Source organism: Corvus cornix, chromosome 4A (assembly GCF_000738735.6).
Source record: "Corvus cornix cornix isolate S_Up_H32 chromosome 4A, ASM73873v5, whole genome shotgun sequence".
Taxonomy (NCBI): domain Eukaryota; kingdom Metazoa; phylum Chordata; class Aves; order Passeriformes; family Corvidae; genus Corvus; species Corvus cornix.
In genome coordinates, this window is record NC_047058.1 from 7,560,185 (window position 1) to 7,577,468 (window position 17,284).

The following is a 17,284-nucleotide window of genomic DNA, read 5'->3' on the forward strand; positions in this document are numbered from 1 at the left end:
CGAGGGCCTCCTGCTCTACGGGCTGGGAGAAGGTCCCGTTCCCCTTGCTGTGACGGGATCCCGCGGGGCTCCCCGGGCTGTGATGGGGTCTCGGTCCCCGGACCGGGAGGGGGTCCCCCGGGCGCTCCCCCGCGCTCTGAGGCAAGGGAGCGGAGGGGAGGCGGTGCTGGGGCCGTCCCCATCCCTTCCCCGGGGGGTTGGAGCGGTCGCTGCGCCCTGGCACGTTTGTAAGTGCTAAAACACCTGTGCCCCGCCACAGCTGAAGGGAATGGGGAGAGGGGGTGGCGGTGCGAGGTTCCGTTTGGTACATGAGACAAACGCGGACCGGGAACGCACCAAGCGCCGTGGCACCGGCACAGCACAGGAGTGCGGGTCCGCGGCCTCTGAGTCAGGCCTAAAGCAAGCCGAGCCCCTCCAGAGACGGGCACAAGCAGGACGGAGGGAGGTGTGAGAGATGTGGAAGTTTGTGGTCACTCGCACCAGGCAAAGGCCGTTTTCGGGAGGTCTGGCACGCAGCTCTTTGAAAAGCCCAGCCTCGGTGCGGCATCGGTTGTGTTTTAGCTTCAACGGGCTCGGCCCTCTCCTCCCGCAGCCTCCAGAAGCACCGTGTGGTACCTCGGTGTACGAACATCCTGGGAGCCGGGCACATCCTGTGCCTCCTCCACCTGATCCAGGGCAGGTGACACAAGAACTCCCAAGGCTTGTGCGTCCCTTGTCCCTGAACAAGTGGAACCGAAGGATGATCAGACACCCAGCAGACCCAGGGCACGCTGGCTACATTGGTTATTTGCTTTTCACCCTCTCCCAGTGTTATATCACACCTCTTTTCCCACCCTCTTCCCGTTTTTCCTGTGTTTCAACATCCCTCTTGCCTGCTTGTTCCCACTGGTTTTTATTCTTTATCTTTCCTGGTCCTTTAACTTTTTCACTCCCCTCCTTTTCTGTTGTTGTTTTTAGCTTTCTCCTAAGGCATTCAACAAAGCAAGCAGAAGAGAATAAACAAAACTTTTTCAAGTGGATACCAAGCAAGCAATACCAACAGAGCATTTCAGCTATTTCCATGATTCCAGTGCCTGTGTATGCCATCTTCTCTTTCGTTTTGTTAGGCTTGCTTCTTTAGGCACCTTCTCTGCGAAGTTTAATGTTTTTGCATTATGAGTAATCCCATTTTAGATGAAAGAAGATGACTGTGTGCTAACTAAATTGCTATATTTGTGAACATAAATGATCTTAAATTACACTCTAGAGGAACCTCCCCTTCTCCCCATTGATTTTATGTGTTCTGAGAAGCCTGGCCACTGGTTTTAGGTGTCACTGCCTGAAACCAAGGCAGAATTTTCACATAACTTAGTTTAAATTAATACTTTCAATAAGAATTCTCATATTTTCTGAACTAGTTTCTACACCTTTTTAGGCTCAAATCTTAGACCGGAAGCTCTGAGCGGCAGGAGCTACTTACTTTGGCAAAATATTCAGTACAATCAAGCTCTGAACTCATCTGAGATATTTATACACTGGAAATTATAGAAATAACAAATAACTGACTTAGATAGAAACTTTGGTGCATTAATTTTCTGAACATAATTGCTATTAAGAGATTTAATAAATCAGATTCAAACACTGCCCTTTTAAAGACTTTTTTTTTCCCCTTTGAGATTAATGCGACAATCAAAATCCACCATGAGAATTCCTTTCCCTTTTTGACTTTAATGTCTTCCATAAGCTAAACATATTTCTAAATAAGACCGAATTTTCGCAAGGCCAGAGGAAGCCTTGCGCATCAACACCCAGCGAGTTGGAGTGGCATGAAGCAATATAAAATCATAAAGGCTGTAGTAAAAGCAGTATCCTTGAGAGGTGACTGTCCATGGAGAGAAGAACTGCTCTGAAACTTAGAAAATGCTCAAGGTTTGAGAATTAATGCCAGGCAGCTGTCCAGTTCAACTAAGCATATACAAATCAACTATAGCTATGAATATCATTATTTCTCTGTAATTTTGTTAAAGACAAGGCAGAGTTACTAAAGCCTAACAATCATACAGTAATATCTTGTCAGTTATAAAGTATCCAGATGGTTTATTTGAATGGAGTCCAGCAGTACGTAATCTGAATGTGTACAAACTACTAAGCCTCCCTATAGCTGAAATAAGTATTTCAGAATATTATTTTAAAAGTAAGGTTTCATTATTTTTCTTCCTTTTTGACTGGTGCGCAGAACACTCTGTTTTCTTACACTGGCAACTACAGAAATATTGGTGTATCGTGTATTGATCCTATACGAAAATTGGCTGAGTTTGTATGGCAAGATGTCAAGCAAAGGTTCCGTTTGTTTGTTTTTGTTTTTATCATCCTTGCATATGCCCCATTGGAGTGAAATGGGAAAAAGCTCTTCCCTGACGCAGGAGGAGAGAGGAAAGCCCCAGTCAACAGCATTCTGGAAATTACTTATTGCCAGCTGGCATGAACATGGCTCCTGCTCTCCATGGGATCCAGGGAGAAAATGGTGGGTGACACACCTGACGAGGGGGAGATACTGAGAAAATCTAATGACAGCTTTCTAAGTGAAGCAGTAGGGTAATAACTAAAAATAGTAATTTTGTTTAGAGAAGACTGGAGAGCTCAATAGTGATACTTGTGCTTCATCTCAGTTTCCTGTAGCCGAACACGAGGGAGGACAATAAAAATAGAAATTCCATAGATATCACAATGTGATTTTTTTTAATATATATATATTTTTTTTACAGACTTCATAGAGGTATGTCCAATGTGGGTAGATTATAGGGAAAAAATACTACTTTTTAGTAAAGAACTTGGATTGCCCCTAAAATAAGTGGGAGGGAATAAATGTGAACATAGATTTACAAAGGTCAGAGGTAACTTCGGGTCCAAAATAAAGGATAAAAAATAACTGGAAGATGCATTTGCAGTGCACCCTAATTGTAACGAAATGAAACACCTTTTCTTTTCTGAATTCCAACACAACTGGAGTCTGAGTCACAACAATCTTCTCATCCTTAACAATGAAATTTCGCAGGGCCCAGTCGAAGGCTGGTAACCTGCCCTAGTGAGCTCTGAGCTTACGTCCTGAGCATGCAAAGCCCTGATGGTGCTAATTCTGAGTAACGGCTTGAAAAGGAAGAAAAAACAGTATTAGCTTTTTGCTGGGTTAATGTTTAATGCCTTGGATTCCTTGAGAAAGAGTACCCACAATTACATTAACAAATGTAGGCCACTGACGTGAGAAAGAGACTGAAATTAGTGTGTCATTCTTTGTGCCCACATTTTTCTAGACGCACTCGTACTTGACACTTGTATTCAATTTAGTTCTGACATTTCAGCTGAGTTTTTTTTGGAATTGTGGATTAAAACTTCCCACCTAAACATCAAGGATTTTACATAAAACTGATGAATCTAAATGTCTAAGTATCAATAGAAAAATGATCCCTTCTCTTAGGTGATTAAATGTATTGTATTAATGTGTGCATAACGCAGAATCAATAAATAATGAATTACCACTGATTGTAATTGAATGTTTTCATAATTTTATTGTCAGCCATGATAAATAATCAGTACATTTATACTGCATTAAATTAATTAGTGTGTCATTTCTATTACATACATCAGCAGTGAAGTAATGCAGTGACATCTGTTTCTAATGTTTTAAAGATGTGGTATTCCTTATTAAGTAAAAGGAAGAGTTATTAGAGGTATTTCCTGTGATTGGCAGTTATACTGGTACAGTCAAAGGGATCAAATAAAGGAACTTGCACTCTTGGCAAATGCTGCATTTCAACCCTTAATGGCAGCATGTAACAATGATTGGAGTGAATTTTGCTTCTTTAGGATTTCAGAAAATCCTGCCCACCTTTCTAGAGAAAGTAAGAGCTGATCCTTTCTCCCTAATACAGTTGGGAAGATTTCATTGTTTTGCATGTTAGAAATGCAACATGCAAAACAAGGAAAGCTCTGCAGAAGTACAAGGTATTCACATCCATTTCTGTATCCATTTTTCTGCCTCAGTCCTCTAAGATACAGAAAGGAATTCCCTGCTAAGTGCTCATTAAAAAGTCTCAGATTATGCCTTTTTTGGCTGTGACGTTCTTATGTGGAAGTCTCTGGACTATGGGGTCTGTAATCTTTCTTGGAGGTCACACTAATGTGACATATTGTGCTGCTGGTGATTGTTACCTGCAACAGAAATGGCAAATTGAGGAGATGCTGCAAACATGGGAATCAAAAAGTGAAAGAGTAGACTGGGAGGAACAGAATAAATGGAATGGAACATACAGCAAATAAGCACAGATCAAACTGTGCCAGAAGGAGGGCTGGTTTCTAGATGACTTCAGGTATTATAAATGGGATGACCACTTGGGTGATGTGAGTAAAACCCCCTGAGCAACAACACTTATGGACAACAAAAGAAGTCTGGGGTTCTTGATTAATGCTGTCTTTTCCAAGACACACACGGTCATCCTTAACTTTTCTGTACCATCACACTATCTGTAAAAAGAAAATTGGAAAGCTTAATGTTAGAGCTTACCTGACTAGAACTAGAACTTTGTGTTCTTCATCCACAAAACAGTTTTTAATATTAATCTTAAATTTTTCATACTAACAATGGGCATCATGATATTTAAGCAAAATGAAAACAGTCCAGACTTATTTTTTCCAGTGCAAGTCTCACACATTGCTTCTGACTGATCACTGGCTACTTTGCACATATTTGGGAGGGTGGTCTCGGGAACAACCGTGTGCACCTAGCAGTTTGTCCCCATGGCTTGCTCTGGACACAGGGAACTGTGGCTGGTTTGGGAGAGCCTGTGTGGGCAGGACTGCTGGCTGCTCACTGGCAGAGTTGCACATTTAATACTCTGCTCTAACCTCGCTCCAGCCTGGCGTGAGCCAGCGCCTCCAGGCTCCCTCCATGCACTGAGCGCGACTTGGGGCCTCCTCTTGGACAGCCCTCGACAAATGCAGCCCTTGAGATAATTTCTGCAGTTCACAGAACCTGCCCTGAGCTCGCAGCTCAAGCTTTATGTGAGACATGAAGGATGTGACCATTTACTACAGAGCCTGAGATAACTAAAGCACAAACATACTCTCTCAAACAAGGTCCCATCTACTTTTCCTATTCATCAAAATGTCACTTGTGTTATCACTGCAGAGATGTGACCTGCCAAGTTTGGCACTATCACTTTCTGTCTAACGGATGTGTAAATACCTTTTCTGAAAGCTAGCCGTACATCTGTCATACAAAAATGTGAGTGCTACTTTTAAACTTATTCCAATGAAATCCATAAATACAAGATGCAGTCATTGCTAATGATCCCCCACTTTAATCTGGATTTCCATTGAGGAGAGAGGGCAGCAAAAGGACCAGGTCCTTGGTGGAACAAAGCTGTTTTACACAAGATACAATCATCATTAAGGTTCAATATTGTTTGCACCTTTTCTTCTTCAGGAAGAAAAGTTAATACTATTAGATGTGTATTGAAGTTAAAACACACTTCATAGCAAAGCACTGTGGACACAAATCCATGTACTCCAATATATTCAGTAAGTCATTATACCCAAATGCTTGTTACTATTCCCAGAGGAACATGATTAACCTCATCTCTCACTCTCCACATTTACAGGTCAGTTAAAGAAAGCAAAAGTTTTCCGGCTCTGTCTGTCTGAGCATCTGAGCCCTAATCTGAAGGCACCACCATCTAGTGGGATAAGAAGGTATTTAATTTTCTTTACATTTTTTTGGTATTTTTAAACATGGACATCACATTCTACTTCAAGTAACAAAAAAAAAGTTTGTGGGATTTTTTTTTTAAATACATGTAAGGCTCATGTGGCCCTTCCATTAATTCTCATTTCTGTTTTAACTGCAAAGCATTTTCCAATAAAAATCTTAGGAGTCGTTTCCTTGAAAATAGGTTTTCATAAACAGAATTTTATCAATGAGAAAAAAATTTATAGATATCCAGACTCAGTGGAAGTGAAATTGATTTATTGACTAAATATTTTCAGTATTTTATTGAATCTACTTTGTGGAAATCCAATTGGGGGAATTATTAATATTGTGAAAGTAATCATCTTGAGCTCATCTTTAAAACCAATATGTATTTTAGGCAGTAAAGATCCATCCTTGCAGTTTTTCATAGAGCCATTAACTGTACAGCTTTTGGTTGTAAGCAGAGTCTGACCATTAAGTCCCATCTAAAGTGAATTCCCAACCTGAATGCAAAGCATTTCTTTTACCTCGGCTCTAGGAGTGACCATTTACTGCACTTTGCCTGTGCTGATATCCTGACTGCTACCTGCTCTTACTTGGTTTTCCTTTTATGCATTTACAGTTGGGCAGGGTAATGGCAGGGATTTTCTGTGGGGGAGGGAGAACCATCAGGGTGAGCAGTGTGTGTTCATTTGTTTGGTTTCTACCACAGAATGTGTGCATCTGCAGCTGTTATCCTAAGATGCCTCCTTGTGTTCAGGTCTCATTGATCTTGTTACAGCATTTCACACACACAGGGATAATTGATTTACATCATTCAGGAGTCCAGATCTTTTATAAGCATGAGCGTAAATATTAAGAAATTACCATATATTAAAATTCTATAGATACTTTGACTTTTTAATATCCAAACCAGTAATGAAATAATAGAGATTTAAATACTTCATTACTCAGATAATATTTTAGTATTCATAATTTGGGCCTGCTTCTGTTTCCATGGAAGTGAGTGGTATTTTTACCTTGGATACGACCAGACACTTCAGTGTTTTACCATCTTCAAATTATAGAAATCTTATTGACACAAATGGGGATCAATGGGTATTTTGCATTGTACATCAATTTTATGATACTGTCTTTTCAAACACTACAATTTCTTCTGAAATCCATAAGGTAATATCAATATGTGCTGCCAGTTCTTACTGAAATCAGTCTGGAGTTCAGAGTAAAAATCAATGGAACTGGTCCAAACTGGTTGAGGCAGTACATGCCTTTTTGACCCTTTGATCCCTGGACCAGGTGCCTGGGCAGGTGTGAAGCATTTCACTTAGAATGCAAATTTAAAAATAGATAAATACTTTCATTTGGGATACTGTTTGAAGTTGATGAAGTCCAGGATGTTCTACCTCACGCTCCCTTAGGGGAATAAAAATCCTACCTAATACGAGGTCTGGGATGTATAGGGAAATAGGAAGACAGTCTAGGGAGAATAGAAGACAGGTATAGGGAAGTTCAGGCCAGTGATCTACGCAACTGCTGGCTCCTGATTTCACACAAACCTTGCAAAAGCCTCTCCTTCAGAATTCTCATCTATTTTTTAACTCCATGAGGAGTGAGCCTGGTCCTGAGGCCTTCCTGCCACTCTGCCAGCTCTTGGGTCATCCTTTTCACAGCTCTGAAAGAAGTTGAAAAAAATATAATGAACCTTCTTTTTTAATTTTTTTTAATAGAAGTAACTATTTAATGAAATTAGCTACAGGACACTCCACAGTTCTTTACAGGAAGTGGAGGGAAAGGCCTCCTTGGGGACTCATTCTGCTGTTTTACCCATCACAAAGCCCGACCTGGTGAGGCTGAATCCACAGTAGAATTGAGTCTCTCTGAATCTCAGTTAAAGGAGATGAGAGTGAGATGAGAATCAAATGTTTAAGAGCAGGTTTTGTTTTTAACTTGACCAATCTCTGTGTCTCAGTATGTTCTGTGAGTTTCGGATAAAGTGATAAAATCACATGAAAAAAGAAGTGTCTTTCTTCATCTTCAGGAGACATTATTGACTTTATCTTCCTTTTTTCCTCCATTTTTACTTTCACATCAAGGTTGATGTGACAAACACTGATAACCCACAAAAAATATGTAATCTTACATAAACCTGGCTTTATATGCTTTAACTTCATTGACTTTCTGATGGAATTACCAGTGACCTGTGGAGGCATAAAGATGATCAGGCCATGAATTAAAAGTACAGGTTGGAACACCTGTGATCACAATTATTTAATGCACAACCATCCTGTAGTTTGAGTTTTTGAAAATTCTCCTTACCCATATCTATAATGTTAAAACTTATTAGTATCCTGGGAGACCATGGCTGGTATCTTTCATTACTATTATGAATTTTAGAGTATTTTGCATTGAGGAGCATTGTCAACCAAAAGTATTTCTTCGGAATTTTTTTCTGAAGGGATGTCTTACAATTTAATTCCATGATGATTTTAAATATGACAAGATCCTCCCCTTTTTTTTTCCCCACAAGGTCAACAAATATAGAATAAAGCAAGGTTTAATAGAGACTTTGCAATGTAAGTATTTTTTCCCTAAAATGTAAATGTACAGTGTAGTTTAAATTTTAAAAATTGAACTGGGAGTTCTATTTGAGATAGTGCTTAATTTTATATAATCAATAGAATTTAAGAAAACTGTTGAAAATAAAAAAATGGTTTTGCTTAGAGTGATAGAACTTCAGACACCAATTTTCTTTGCTGTTATAGTAATGAATGTTGATTGAACACACAGTGCATGAAATTAGCCAGGAATCCTGGGTTTGCTGATATTCTCCATTAAGTGAAACTTATCTGAATCCAGCATCTTTCAGTGCAATCCTTTTCAATACAAAATTTATGTTAAAAATTCAAATTCCTGGACAAAAGTGAGGAAACTTCAAATCTGTCTTTTGGCCAGAAGTTTTCCACAGCTGTGCTGCAGCTCATCAATTGTCAGTCCTTCTGACCATTCCTCTGCCTAACAGCAGCCACTCAGGAAAATCCTTCCAATAGGCTCTCTCTCACTCCTTCTCTTGGGCAGAGGCATCTCATCTGTGAGTATTTACAGCTCCAAGCATGTTTTTTAAGGTATCTTTTTGTGTAGTGTCATGAACATGCTTCTATTCATCCCAAGAAAATAGGAAAAAAGACACCATAACTTAATTGAACAAAGACAAGTAAGGCTTCCCATAGAATCCATCTTACCAATTCCTATTTAGGGAATTCCTTGTCATGCAGGAAGCCATCTCAAAAGAGGCTATCAGGAAACTGCCATCTGCAAGACTGCAGGGAGCAGCTGTTTCCACAAGTCACAGTAACCCTGGTCAGAAACAGGATTTTAGCACTTGGCTCACTGGTCCTCATGGAAGAGTAAAGGGACAAAATATAATGAAGTAACACGAAAGGTTAAGTTCTGGAAGATCAAGCCCTGTTTTTCACAGATGCCAGGTATCAGGAATTGCAGCTATCACACCAGCTATGATGATGCCTCTGTGGCAAAATGCTTTTCATAGTCATTTCAAAGTCATCAGGGAAATGGAAATTATGAAACTTTTATTTTGCTATGCACAATATACAGCCTTTGTAGTCTTGATTGCTCATCTCTGTTTTGATGTGATATAAACTCAGTAAAAAGGAAACTGCTTTCACCAACAAATATTGTGGATCTGAACTGTTCATAACTGCCAATACTGATAAACTCACACAATATAGATTTACTAGTTGAATACACACAGTTTACTGTAGCAACATTACCAGGGAATACAGAATTAAATCCCAGCTGCATCAGTATCCATAGTATTGAGATATAAACAATTATTAGTAACTTTGAAAATCTTTAGGAGCTCAGTGTCTACATACAGTTCCAGTTCATTAATGGACTTTTGGAATGCTACCCAATCTGGATGCACTACCACTTCGATTAGGTCACCTACTAATTTGTGTGCAACTATCCCTGTTTAACATCCCTTGTCTGGCTCAAAAGGCCAGATTTAGGTAGCACCTCACTATTTACAATCTCTTTCTTAAGAGCATTTCAAAGTGCCATCCCACAGTATTTATGTACCTGTTTTTCTGTACAATTTGATTACATTTTATTGGGGAAAAAAAGGATGTATGTAGTACTTATAGATTTGACTTCTTTTGAAACATTTTTCCACCTTTTAAGAAGATTACAATAGCTTCCATGAAAAGTTCAGACTGAAAAAAGCAAATTAAAAACCCCAAACACTAAAGCACAAAACAGAAAAGAATTGCACTGACATGTGAAATGTGTTAAAAATTCTTCTTTGAATCAGTCATTTAGACATACAAAGATAATGATGATGATTATGATGACAATAATTATAATCAACTAAAATTTAAATTCATCCATTTTCTTCTATGCAAATACCAATTATATTTCTTTTCTTTAAAATGAATGTGGCCATTTAAAGTAGTTACTCTTGCAAATCTTCCTAATAATCTGCCTCAACATTGACAACAGCACAGCATTCTTCTGAAGGGGGGGGGGGGGAATTCTGTCTCTTCTGGCTTAATGGAAGGGCCAAAATAAGGGTCTTTATATAGAATTAATATTCCCAGTGTGAGGAGCCACAGCCTATTCCTTTATTTACTCCATCAAACAGAGGAGGAAGTGCTGCTCCTTAGGTGCTAAGGAGGTACAAAAAGGGGGAGGGAATGTTGTGCTTCCATTAGTTCTGCTTTCTGGGTTCTGAATCATTTCAGGCACAGAGCTGAAGTGAAGTATAATGGCTCAAAGTCTCCTTGCTGCCCTTAGAGAGTCTGCAGTGCAGAATGCCTGAGAGAGGTGGTTGTAGTTCTAGGAATAACTACTCTGCTCCTGGAGAAGTAACCTTATCAAAGAACTGGGAGTACTGCATGGATCTGGGATCTGCTCAGTCAACATCTTACCCTGAAAAACATGATGCTAAGACTAAACAAACAAACAAACAACTTTCTAATGAGAACTGTACATTATGATTTGTTACATTCAAACCTAAAATTCTCATTCAGACGACAAGATTTGACCTTTTATTGTTTTCATTTTGCACGTTATCACTCTGGGGACACACACCCTGGAGAACACCCTGTTATCAAGGCAATGGGGTTGAATTTCAGGTTGCAGATATGCTACAATGCTCAGGTGCATTGCCCCCTGAAAACAGATTAAACTGCAACCATCTTATAAAAACATTAAATAGTTCAATGTAGCTGGTCCACATAGTGTTTAGAGTAGGAGCATTCTTTTCCTAGACATATAGTTTAATTAAAGTTTAATAAGTGCAACGTGGATGTCTTCTCTTCTGCGGAAGAAAAGGCGGCATTTAAATGGAGTGTACTATGTTTGGATTAATGAAAAATGGATGTTAAATCCTAAGTGTCCATCCTGAATTCTCAAAAGCATCACACATACATACAGTCTGGCACCAGTTTACAACTTTTGAAAGAAAAACAAGAGTTATTCTCATTTCTGTAAGCAAGCTGAGTATAATCTCATTTCAAATGCCTTAAAAATTTCAGTGCACCACTATTGCTACTCTCTGGTTTTCGAATCCTAAACAGAGTATTTTAAACACCAAACTTGCTTGAACTGTAATGTTGGGAGGGAAATGCTCAATAAGGAGCCCTTTGCTGTATATGGGTTTTGTAAATTCACTTATTAAAGAGGTGATTACACATACTCCTGGTTTATAAGCTGATAGCTTTCGTTTTAGCCACAGCCCTTTCACAACTTAAATTTGTCCCCAAGTCACCCTCCTGCAGCTGACAGATATTTCCATATATGCCCTTTCAGAGGAAACAGATGAAGAGGGTCTGGCAGCCCCTCCCTGGCTGTGTGTACCCTCAGATAATGTTAAATTTCCACCACTGCAGCAGCAAAGCCCAAACTAAATCTCTGCTCTTACACAGAGCTCCAAGTGGAGCCCTGACAGAGCCAGCATCGGAACTGAGGCAAATTGGCCTCCAACAGAGACTTTCTCAAAGTAAGAATAGTGTTTGTGTTACCATTTTTATTCACCTGCTTCCGTAATTTCCAATGTAGTTGTTCTATTAATTTGATTTTTACCAGTGCTATCACCAATAGCCTGCTCTACCTGAAAGTTGGTCCCTGGCTGTTACTCATTCCTAACTTTCAGATGTCTCTTGGCTACAGTTTGGTGTTGGAGTCCTTGGTGACACGTATGTCTTCACAAGAATCCCAGCTGGCATGAACTCATTTCAGCTGAGGCCTTTATAGTCTCTTGTTTATGGTTTCTCTGGTGAAGTCTAGGCAAAAATACTGCATATGAGACACATCAATTCCTTTACTTTATGGACTACTTTAAACCCTTTTAATTATATGATAATATTTATGGGGAGTTTCCTAAGGGACCTTTATCAGTTTCAGAACTTAAAGTCTTGGTTTATCCTCTTTTTTCATTTCAGCCAGATGCCATTTATGATTTTCAAGACTGGAGAATGCTGCTGTTTAAAAAATACTCAATAATCTTGCACGTCATTCTCTTCAAATTGGGAAATGCAAGATTTCCAATCTGTGGCTGCTTTATTTTGTTTCATATTCTGTATCCTCCATCTCCCAGACTAATTCCTGGGGTTTTTTCAGTATTTGTATGGGCACATTTTTAAATACATATATACAAATTAGGTGAAATGAAATAACTGCTCCTATCTCCTGGTTAAGGCAATATACATTTCACCTTCAGCTGTAATTGTGGTTTGTTAATCAAACAGAAAAGACCGGGATGTAGAGGCTGAACTTTGCATGCTAGAACTTGAGCTGATTGTAATGAAGTAGGAATATGCACTAATGGCTGAAGGACCTGTATTCATAAACTGGCAACAAGTCAAAAGAGATGAATAAAAGAAATGCAATATATAAAAGAATGGGAATATTTCCAGAGAAAAGAGATTAATTTCTTACATAAGCTACAGTCTCCAGATGTGCTGGAAAAGGTACAATTTTCCTAAACTCAGAGAACACAAGACTGAAAACCTTACTATGCAATAAAACTGCTTCAAGTAATATTGCAAATGAAGTAAGGCAGTAACTGAATGTCATTAGACACACTTGTCCATCTTTACTTCATCCTCCTTAAATCTCAGTAAATCGTAATCTTAATGAATCTTGATTTATTATACAACTTCATACAGCAGTCTTATATGTCCAGTCCATGTCTTTTTTCTAGTGCTTACTGACACTTTCTGAAGTATCATAATTGACCAAGACTTTTAGATGCTGGAATATACAAATAGTGGAACCACCAGGACAGAAAGCATTAAACTCTGCTTTGTAGCATCCTGGATTTTGAACCAACCTCAATTTTGGGGCTGCAAGGACTCTTTCCTTCTTCCTGGACACCTGTAGTTTTAGGAAACCCATAAAACTTACAGGTAATTCTTAATGTAGCTGTAGTGGAACTTTCTTTCCATACTCTGCCAGTTACTCTGGGCAGAGCAGCCTGATCAGAGCTATGATCCTGGGTTTTCTCCTCTGTGCTCATTTTGTACAAGATAATTTTGATTGCCATGAGAAATCTACAGAATTTTTGCAGAATGTTATTAAATAAAGATTGAAAAAATAGATTCTTTGCCTTGCATGGTTACAGAAGTCAAGTGACATGTAATTCTCTTTCCAGTCTCTCTAAGCAATCCTATAATTTACACACATCATAGTAATCAAAAGGGCAACTTCAAAATGAGTTTCAGTGCTCTTCAGGTAGAGAATGTGGGTTTAATTATTCAGAGTTTTTAAAATATATTCAGGTCACTGATCTACCAAGGCCTGTATCACAGGAGTATTCATCCATCCATGGGAACTGAGTGTCTGCATCTCACTGAAAATTTCCAGTTTAGGGTCTAATGCCACTAATATCACACAAGTTATATGGGCACAATTGGGACTGACCACTGCAAGCTGTGAGAGGAAGAACAACTCAGCCAGTGGTAAAAAAGAGGAAGTTGGAATAAAGGTTGTCTGAGAGTTTAGAATAAATTTGGAAACAAATAATTTTTTCCCAAACATGCCTGAGTGTGGCGAGGCTGTTCCTGTGGTTAATCAACAATCAGGGTGGTGCATGCGTGAGTGGGTGCCAGTTGTGGAACTGCAAACTCCAGAGGAAAACCACGCACAACTGCAGCAACACACAAACACTGCCTTGCTGCCTGAACTAATGAGCCATTTAGTTGGGATAAATCAGGTTATTCACTAGATGTTTAAAGCAGCTAATAGGCCCGATCCTGCTGCTGATCCTTATTCAAACTGGTACTCAAGGAGAATTAAATTCTGTATCCACTGAGGGAATAATAGAATGAATAATGAGATGTCACACATGAGATCACTGCAGGATAAAGAGACTACATAACTCAAAAAAAAAATTAAAATTCATCATAGTGAATATGAAGCATTTGCTGTTTGTTTTAGGAGGAAGAAACATTTGATCAAATGGTGGGAGACAGATTTTGAGATAACTAGAAACCCCATAATTCTAATGCTGATTCTTCCTGATTTTCTTTTGGGCTTCAGTGTTCCTACCTGGGAAAATAAAAACGCTTCCAGAGCTTATGAGATTTTGCTCAGATTACTGTACTTCTGAAAAGCGTTTTGATAGATATTAACAACACAGACTTTAAAGTAACAACGGTAGTTCTATGAACATGTGAAAATCCCAAATAAAAGTTATGAAGTAAAACACCATGTTTTTATGAGAGATGTTTTGGTTGAAATCAAAGGTGGAAAAGTTGTCAGAAAAAGTATTTAAAACTGCTAAAAGTGAGATCTTAAAACGGATCTTTGTATGCCTTTCTGAATTGGTATTGCTAAACGTTCTGTATAAATCCTCTGCAATATGTAGGATTACATACGGAAGAATTACTTCATAAAACAGAGAAAAATTTATTGAATCCAAATGTTTAAAAAAATTACGCTCAGTTTTTCAGCATGCATTTTGGAATGCATTTTGGCAATTCTAATTGATGAGACCTAGTTTAACAAAATATTGGGGAAATTCAGTAATCAGGACACAGGATGTGCAGTTTAATTACGTTGGTGTGCATTTCTATTTGTTTCTAATGTAGAGGATCTATTGGTAAAATGAATGCCCATTTTGTGGTCTGTTATGCAGAAAATGTTTAATCCAGTGTTTGATTTACTCTGTTAAATCTTCTTTATTGAATGTGCTTATTCATCCATGCAGAATTGGGTATGCTGCTTTCTGTTAATATGACATTGCAATTAAATAGCTAAAGAGAAAAACATGGCAAGACATTTTCTCAAGGTCCATGAAATTTTCATAAAAATTATTCATACTTACATATTTCACTTCTACATTTGCTGATAGAGCTACAGAGAAATATTTTGGTGTTGTGTGGGACTGACAAACCTTGCAGTTAAAGATCCTGAATAATCATTTTTGTCAAATAAATAGTACTAAGGAGGACTTCTGGTCCAGTGGATAATGACTGTCATCACGAAATAGGATTGCACTGATTGCATCTTATGAATGAAGCTAACAGGAACTCACAACACCAAACAACAGCATTTTGTGGTGGGATAAATACTTAAGCACTTGAGAAACAGTAAGACATTGACAGTGAAATAGCTCTGCTCCAGTGCAGTCCTAGAATTATATTCAACAGTAACAAAAGGGTTTCATGATGATGTTATACTTTCCTGAGTGTGCCTTCCCTCAGTAGGAAAAGGATGTGCAAGGGGAGTTTGTCTTATCTAACCAATATAGTGATGCTTTGTTCCTCAGCACAAGACATTTAGGTCAGGGATGATCCAGCATTGTGAGAATTCTGGAGCTATATTTCTTTTACATGTTAAAAAGCAGAAATGACAGCTCCGTTCGCAGAATTGCATGGGAGCTGCAGAATGGAAGTTTTAATCAAAATCTCTGTGGGACACTTGGAAACATAAATATAAGGAACGTAAGATTTGATCTTACCCCTTTTCTATCTGAATTCATAACTCGTCATTTTCTCTGTTACATATTTGTCAGCACAGTAATCAAGTGCTGATGTTTAAATCTCTATTCTTGTTCTGGCATTGTCGGATGTTTCCTGCTAGACTGTTTTCTGTGCTGCACTCTGCTCTAGCACGTCTGGCAGTACCACAGGGGCAACGTGGCCTCTGGTTTCCATTAGTCACTTTTTACTATTTTCACTATTCTTTTGCTATGTGAATAAGGAGCTTGTAATAAGGTGTTAACAGGCTGCTAGCTGGTTTATTGTTATTATTGATTTAAGGTGCTAAGACTTTAATATAATCATACACCATGAATAATATTAAGAGATTAGTTTAAAGCCATATAAGCCATTAAATGCAAAATAAAAACTTTCCAGAAATTTCTAGCATATTCTGGCACAGGTGTTCTGTGCTGGGTTATTTTGCCTACATTGCTGTATCTGGCTCTTCCAAATCTGTGGTTTTAGTCCTGCTGTTCTTAGACTGGTGTTACGGGAGGCGGTACACTGAACCAGGAGATTCTGGGTTTTATCCCTGTTTCCACCTTCTTTTCTTTGTAAGGTGAAGGAAGAGGCTAAGCAAGACTGAAGTGTGGGTTTGGGCTTCAGAGGGAAAGAAAGAGTTCATTAATGAGCTGAGAAAAATAGAGAGGGTTTTGCATGCAGAGAACATAGTACAGTCTAACATGTATCTATTAATTAACAAGAAAGGACATAAGATTAATGACTGATACACTTTCTAACTAACACTAACACTCTAAGAACTTTCTTTTTAAATCTGTGTTCAACGTGGGGGCTAAACGAAAAAATATTGCAATTGGAGGGAAGGAAACTTTTTGAAATAATGATGGAAATATTTTCTTGGCTATATTAACAAGGAATAGTGAGCAACAAGACTAAAGAAAAAATAGAAATTGTTTTGGAAACAGTGAATATGCAGGGGAAATAACAAAAGTGAAATTTGTTGTTTCTGAGGAAACGGTCATCCAAGGAACTTCAGTGGAGTTCAGAGAACCACAGGATGGGCTGTGTTGGAAGGGACCTTAAAGCCCATCCAGTTCCACTCCTGCCATGGGCAGGGACACCTTCCAGTGTCCAGGTTGCTCCAAGCCCCGTCCAACCCGGCCTTGGGCACCGCCAGGGATCCAGGGGCAGCCACAGCTGCTCTGGGCACCCTGTGCCAGGGCCTCACCACCCTCACAGGGAAGAATTTAAGAATTTCTTCCTCAAACCGACCCGTAAGTCATACAAAAATACGCGTGCTTGCATTGAAGCGATTTACGTTTCGCTCAGTATGTGGAATGCCGCCATGTAACTGTATTTAAGAAGCTTACTGATGGATGTAGGTGCTTGTATATTTATGTATCCCGCAGCATTCCTGCACAGCAGGTAAGGACTCGTTCTGTGGCTGGGCAGGACGGCAGAGCGGTGAGGGATGCTGAAGCCGAGGAGCTGGCGGGTTCCAAGCGGACGGAGCAGGAGCAGCCCCGGCTCCCCGCGGGCCCCTCAGAGCTCCGCTCCCGCCGCCGGGGCCGCCCCTCGCGCGCCGCCGGAACCT

At 39.3% G+C, this 17,284-nt stretch overlaps 1 long non-coding RNA gene across 1 annotated transcript; it reads right to left on the minus strand.

The window, feature by feature from the left end:
- Positions 1-3,519: 3,519 nt before the first annotated feature.
- Positions 3,520-17,269, minus strand: LOC104691308. The gene is made up of 3 exons (XR_752129.3): positions 17,061-17,269; positions 7,282-7,397; positions 3,520-4,500 (listed from the first exon to the last, which is right to left on the minus strand). It is a non-coding gene; the product is annotated as an uncharacterized LOC104691308 (long non-coding RNA).
- Between the last annotated feature and the right edge of the window lie 15 nt (positions 17,270-17,284).